The sequence below is a fragment of the Lepidochelys olivacea genome, assembly GCF_965140295.1.
Source record: "Lepidochelys olivacea isolate rLepOli2 genome assembly, chromosome: 1".
Classification (NCBI taxonomy): domain Eukaryota; kingdom Metazoa; phylum Chordata; order Testudines; family Cheloniidae; genus Lepidochelys; species Lepidochelys olivacea.
In genome coordinates, this window is record NC_140411.1 from 118796473 (window position 1) to 118802940 (window position 6468).

A 6468-nucleotide genomic window follows, 5' to 3' on the forward strand; every position below is an offset into this window, starting at 1 on the left:
AATGTAAAGGCAATGTTGATGTAAAGAAAATAAAAATGTATTTCTTTCAAGGAATTGTTCACTGCCTTTTGTCTGTTTTCTAGTTTTTTATATTGGAAATGCATGAGTGAAGAACAGTTAATATATGTTCAAATGTAAGCACATTGCACCAGCATTTCAAAAAAAAAAATTACATGCAAGTGTAAAATTTTTATTTGAGTGAGAAACCAGGGATACCAGAATGAGAAATCAGCAGAATTAGCATTCAAAACGTATAAATCCTAATACTGCATTTATCAATCTTAGTTCTAAGCAGAGAAAATGAAGGGTTAATTTATATATAGCCACGTGCGGCTCTTCAGACGTTAATATGCGGCTCCTTAGATAGGCATCGACTCCAGGGCCGGAGCTACAGGCGCCAACTTTCCAGTGTGCCGGGGGGTGCTCACTGCTCAACCCCTGGCTCTGCCACAGGCCCTGCCCCCGCCCCACCCCTTCCCATCTCCTCCCGAGTTTTCCATGCCCTCGCTTCTCCCCCCCACCCCCAAGCTGCTTGCATGCCACAAAACAGCTGATGGGGAGGTGTGGGAAGGAGAGGGAGGTACTGATCAGCAGGGCTGCCAGTGGGTGGGAGGCACTGGGAGTGCAGGGGAGGGGGACGGGACTGGTACAGGGCTGCTGACGTATTACTGTGGCTCTTTGGCAATGTACATTGGTAAATTCTGGCTCCTTCTCAGGTTCAGGTTGACCACCCCGATATAGCTCTTTTATTACAAAACAATTTCTGTTGGCCAGGGCCCAAGTAGCACAAACTTATCATTGCTCTGCATCGTATTGCCCAATCGCTTCTGGATTAGCCTTTATTTACCGCTCTTACATGTAAAGAGCATGACAGATTTTTCAAATGAACCCTTAAACACCAGAATGCCTGTTCCCTACCATTCCCCATTGTGGTCCCAGTACACCAGCATCAGTTTTCTGAACTCTCTCCCCATCAGGTGTTACTTTCATCATCACACCAGCGTTCAATGCAAATGATGTGCAACAATGAAGCCATTCTCATGAATTCCTGCAGCTAGTTTACCCCAGCCCTCAAAATATACCACATAAACCTCTCCAAGCCGGCACACTCAACTTCTGCGCTGCATGGAGGAAAGAAAGTTTCCCACCGTAGGGACTTCGGGTTTACTACTCTTACTACCATTAAGAACACGATTCAAGCTAAATTAGAGAATCTAGATCCCTACTTTTATTCCCCTTTGCCCCAGAATCTCCCTTGCTGGCCAGATCTCGCAGAAATACTCCTTCCAGTGTGCTTCTTTCCTAGTCCTTTCTCCATCTTCCTCCTGTAACTCTCAAATGCAGGTTCCTCCATTCCTGGTCCCCCTCCAAACCCCTAAATCTAGGCTGCTCTTTATTCAGCTTTCAAAAACAGAACAAAAATTCCTTAGATTTCATAACAAACACATACAGATTTAGCCACACAGGGATATCTTTAGAAGTTTGAGTGAATGAAGAAAGAGCTCTTCTCTGGAATGGACATTTCAACCTGAATTCTGTTTTTTCATAGTAGTTCATGCTATAGAATTTATGTGTAAGAACTTTTGTCAGTTTGGCAAAGCCCTCATAGCTCACCTGATTTGTGAAATAAATTCATGTTGGAAATACTAGTTGCTCCTATATATTAAATTAATAACTGTATATTCCCATCCACCTATGAATATTAAATAGAGAACAAGCTGAACAATTATTTTGCATATTAATAACATTCTTTAAAAGAAGCTCATAAGTGGTCTGTGAGCAGAGATGTAAATTTAAAACTACTTAAAATTAGTCCTGTTTTAAGGAACAGGAAGGAAACTGTTGCATGTTAACTCATTAAGATGAAAAATGTATTTTGTACCCAAAAAAGTAATGGTTAGGCCTCTATATAACCTCCCACCTTGACAACCTAAAACTAAGGCATACGCTTAACAAATAAAGTGGATCAAATAGGGATCAAAGTGAAGTGGATCAAAAATCACCTCTCCTGTAACTCTCTCACCTCTAACCAAGAGAGCATTGGGTTATAGCTATGGGAAGTTCCGTCCAAACAGACCCTTCCCAAATGGTACTTAATGTGCGTGCAGTCAGAAGGTGGGAGAGTCCACACTGTAAGGCTGTTGGAAAGATGAAAGATTTTCTCACTGTTTTGAAGCAGATAATATCCATTATTTAATATCCTGGAATAGGAGTAGTTTTAACAGACTTTGCAGAGTGTATACAATGCACTTAATGACTTGCAATTTTACTTTCTGTAATTTGTCTTTGTGGTTTTAAAATATAATTTTACACACACACACACACACTTTATAATAAAATAAAATATTTAACACTTTGACAGATTGGTCTATTTAAGAAAGGATTGCAATTTTATCGTCATCTGGGACCTTTGGGGAAAAAAATTTTAGGGAACTGCATGAAAAAAATTATTTTCCATCTCTCCTTCATGTCTGTATTAAAGATAGAATAGAGCAGTGCTCAAAAAGGGAGAGTGGGATTCCTGTTTGTTCTCCTCTCCAAGAGCAGAGAGACATTTCCACTTTTACACCCTTACCTGCACTGAAAATTCCTTCTTTTGTGAGTGTATGACTATAATAGGTTGCCAAAAACATATGAGGTGTGGGGTCTACACAAACTCTGTCAAAAGTGCACTCTCTTACCTAAGTCTGATCCTGTGTTTGTTCAGTTTTGTTTATTGACTGCAATCACATACATTAGTTTTTAATGCTTTTTATACCAGCAGAGCCATGCTGGATTCTGCCTCTATCTGTAAGCGGTGGAATAGTCCCGCTATCCTGGGGAACTTTCCTGGCTTCTGCACTACCCCAGTGAAGTGGGCTAGCGAAAGGATCCGAGTCCTCGCTCCCACTTCCTTTACCCAATGGCCTCCCTGCCTTGAGGACTCCCCTTCCACTCTCCTGTCTGGCAGAGTCCTCGTAACTCCAACAAGGCTGGGCCCAGGATTCCTGGGGGACTCGACCCCCAACCCTGCTGTGGTCACCTAGGACAGGGGCTAGGGTGTCCCCACTCCGGGGTACTCTCTCTGCACTGGGCACTTCTCTGACCCACTGACCATTACATACAAGTTAAAGCAAATGCAAGTTATTTAATCAACAATTAATTTTAAAAAGAATAAGGAAAAATGGGAAAGGAAACACATCAACCCGCTCTGTGGCAGGGAACAACACAAACAGTGTCTCTGGAATGTCAGGGCAGTTCACAGTCTGTTCCTTGTAAGTCCCAGGCCTCCTTCTGAGGCCCTGGCTGTGCTGCAGGGATGCTGTGGGTTGGACACTTGCTCTGGTGGTGGCCACGCGCTCTCAGGCTCTAAGTGGTAGGACCCTTCTTCCCAGTGTCGCCCCGTCGGGGTTACAATCCAAGCCTGGCCTGCAGAGTCTCTTGGCTGAGGTGTCTCCCTGTGCTGGGCCCGCTGCCCAGGGTCCCCCTCGCACTCCCCAGCTGCTCACCGCACCCAGCTCCGGACTGCTCCAGCCCCAGCTCCACATCCACCACTCGGTCTCTGCACTGCTGCTGCTCTGCCTCCAGCTCCCTGGGCTGCTTCTTTGGCCCCTCTGCCTCTGGTTGCTGCAGCTCTGCTCCCAGAACAGGTCTGCTCTGCAGGCTGCTTCTGTGACTCTGCTCCCTGCACTGATCTGCTTCGTGGGCTGCTTTTCTGGCCCCTCTGGCTCTGGTTGCTGCAGCTCTGCTCCCAGGGCAAGTCTGCTCTCTCCGGGCTGTGCCTCTGGCTTTGGGGCTGCAGCTCTGCTCCCCAGCTTAGCTTGGGCCCTGGCTTTCTCCTTAGCTCGGCCCGACTCTGTCTGACCCAGACAATTCCAGCTCACATGGAGGACAGGATGTCTCTGTCCTCCTGACTCCCTGATTAGCCTGCCAGTCCTGTCATTCAGGCTGATGCTGATGGGAGTATTGGCCTCTCCCCATTGTTCCTGGGGACTGTCAGTCTCAGGGTCCTGATTTCCCATCAACCCCCCTTTTAGTACTGGGAGCTAGCAACTAAAACACCCCCACTGAATGTTAGTAAGGGGGCAACAGTCCCCTTACATTTCCCTCAGAAGTGCTTTTTGGCTTCCATTGTCACATGCTATGGTGTTGTAGCCCCAGGATACCAGAGAGACGAGGTGGGGGGGGGGGGTGAAGGTAATATCTTTTATTGAACCAACTTCTGTTGGAGAGAAAGACAATCCCAGCCAGACCTGTAGAAGAGCTCGTGTAAGCTCAAAAGCTTGTCTCTCTCACCAACAGAAGTTGGTCCAATAAAAGATATTTCTTCACGTACCTTGTCTCTCTACTGCAGGGGCCAAACTTACTGACCCTCTGAACCACATATGACAATCTTCACAAGTTCAAGAGCTGAGGAACACCTGCCAGACCTTGGGGATTCAGCCCCATGGGAAGCGCCTGCTGGAGCTCAGGGCTTCAGTCCCCCAGGTAGCACCTGATGGGATTCAGGGCTTCACCCCCACTCCTTGCATGTGCGCCCAGCAGGGCTGAAGCCCTGTGACCCTCCTCCGCACTGGGCAGAAGGCCCTACGTCATGACCAGGCAGAGGTCCTGAGCTCCCACACCATCAGTCTAGTAGGTGGAGAATGGGGGGTCACTGGGGAGCTCTACAAGCCACACTTCAATGGCTCGCATGTGGCTCACAAGGCACAGTTTGGCCACCCCTGCTCTTCCAGTCGCTTACATCTGTGCAAACCCACTACAGACAACGGGCAGCACAGACACCAGCTAACAGCAGAATCTGGCCAACAGAACCTTATTGTTGCTGATTGTGCAAGAGGGAAAGAGCCCACCTTGAGTGTGCAGGGCTAAAACACAGAGGTAGGAGGGGCAGAATCCTTTTAGTTGTAAATTAAACACCTCTGCTACAGAAATTATTGAACCTGTGCTGTTGTGAGTCACCTTGCAGAACAAAACAAGTAAGTTAGCTCGCTCACCTCTCCTTCCCCCATCACGGCAGCTTCTCCTCACCCCAACCCTTGCGTGAGCAGGGAGCCACTGCCTAGCCTTTAGTTCCTTATTTAAGGGCAGAGAGGAGGGCAGTGGCTGCAGCTCAGCCACAGCTGGGAAGAGACACTGGTGTCCCCACTAGGAGGAGCAGGCCAGGTTCCAGATTGCTTCTCCCGTTTCTCCAGCTTTGGGAGGCAGAAGGTCTTACCTGTGGGTGGGTGGAGACGGGAGAGAGCTGACCCCTGGCTTCAGCTTGGTTGGGAGAGAGCCAGCTCCTAGCAGCCGCCTCCCAGGAGACACCAGCCAGCCCGCCCGCCCGCCCAGGGATGCTGCTCTGTGGGCTGCGCGGCAGGCACTGCTGGGAGAGGGAGGGGAAGGGGAGACTGGGGAGCAGACACGGGGAACTTGCTCCCGCCTGCCAACCCTCCCCCCGTCGCCTCCGGAGCGCCCCCAGGCGGCAGCGGCGTCACCCGGGCCCGCCACGGAGCCTGGGCTCCAGGCTCCAAGCCCCGCTGGGCGGCCGCCGGAGCCGGGCGCTGGGAGCGGGCTGCAGGGGGGAAGGGAGCGGCTGGGGCTGGTCTCGCGGGGCCCTTGCGCCCAGCGCGCTGGGAACAAGCCCCGCGTCTCCCCAGGGCCGTCCGCGGGAGGCGGTGGCCGCTGACCCCGCCCGAGAGCCCCGGCTCCTCCTCCCTCCCTCCCCACCGCGCAGCCCCGGCCGGCCGGTTTGCAGCCGCTCGGGGCAGAGGGGACACGCCCCGCTCCGCTGCCGTGCGAGGCGGGGCAGAGCGGCGGCAGGAAGCGGAGCTAAGGCACCGCAGCGAGAAGTCCCCCTCGGCGGGGGGGATTTAAAGCGCTTTAAATCGCCGCGATTTGGGATGTCAGCCAGGGGGCCGCGCGGTTGCCGGGGCCAAGCGCGCGCGACAGGCAGCGGCAGGAAAAACAAGCCCGGGCCCAGGAATTCAGCGTTTGCTTGAATCTAAAGTTGACATCTCCGCCCACGTGTCTTTCCGTGAACACGTGCAGGGAGGTATGGCACGCACTAGTACAAATACGATTTATCAGGCAGAACAGGTAAGTATTTTGGCTCCAGGCTCAGTGGAGTAATTGTCCTTTCAGTGCACTGGCTCAAAAGCAGCAGTTGCTCTCAGCGCACCTCTGTCTCACCGCATAAAATGTCTTGGGATCACAGCCTTTACGGGAAGTTATCTGTAAAGCCTGGTTGCCAGCCCCTGGCTTTTAACTCCTTTATTGAATTATGTTAAAGGAGAGAAGTGTCTTTTGAACATTACTGGAGTACCTTTTATCGGGTCTCATTAATACTGTCTAGAGCTTGGATTTGTGAACTTCAGACCAAAAAAAATGAAATCTAAGAGTCCCAAAAATGAATGGAGGCTTTATAGCCAACTCCCTGCTGCACTGACCATGTTAAAGTTATCAAATAATAATAAAACCCATCTACTCTACATACCAGTTTTAACC

General features: G+C 50.2%; 1 protein-coding gene across 2 annotated transcripts in view; it reads right to left on the reverse strand.

Annotated features, from left to right (window-relative positions):
• LOC311515273 (interleukin-1 receptor-like 2) overlaps nt 1–5297 on the reverse strand; it is a 51625-nt gene extending 46328 nt beyond the window's left edge. For both annotated transcript variants that reach the window (XM_084618231.1, XM_084618232.1), the window contains exon 1: nt 5198–5297. The gene's annotated coding sequence lies outside the window, so the exon portion shown is untranslated. The remainder of the gene's footprint in view (nt 1–5197) is intronic.
• Nucleotides 5298–6468: the final 1171 nt, after the last annotated feature.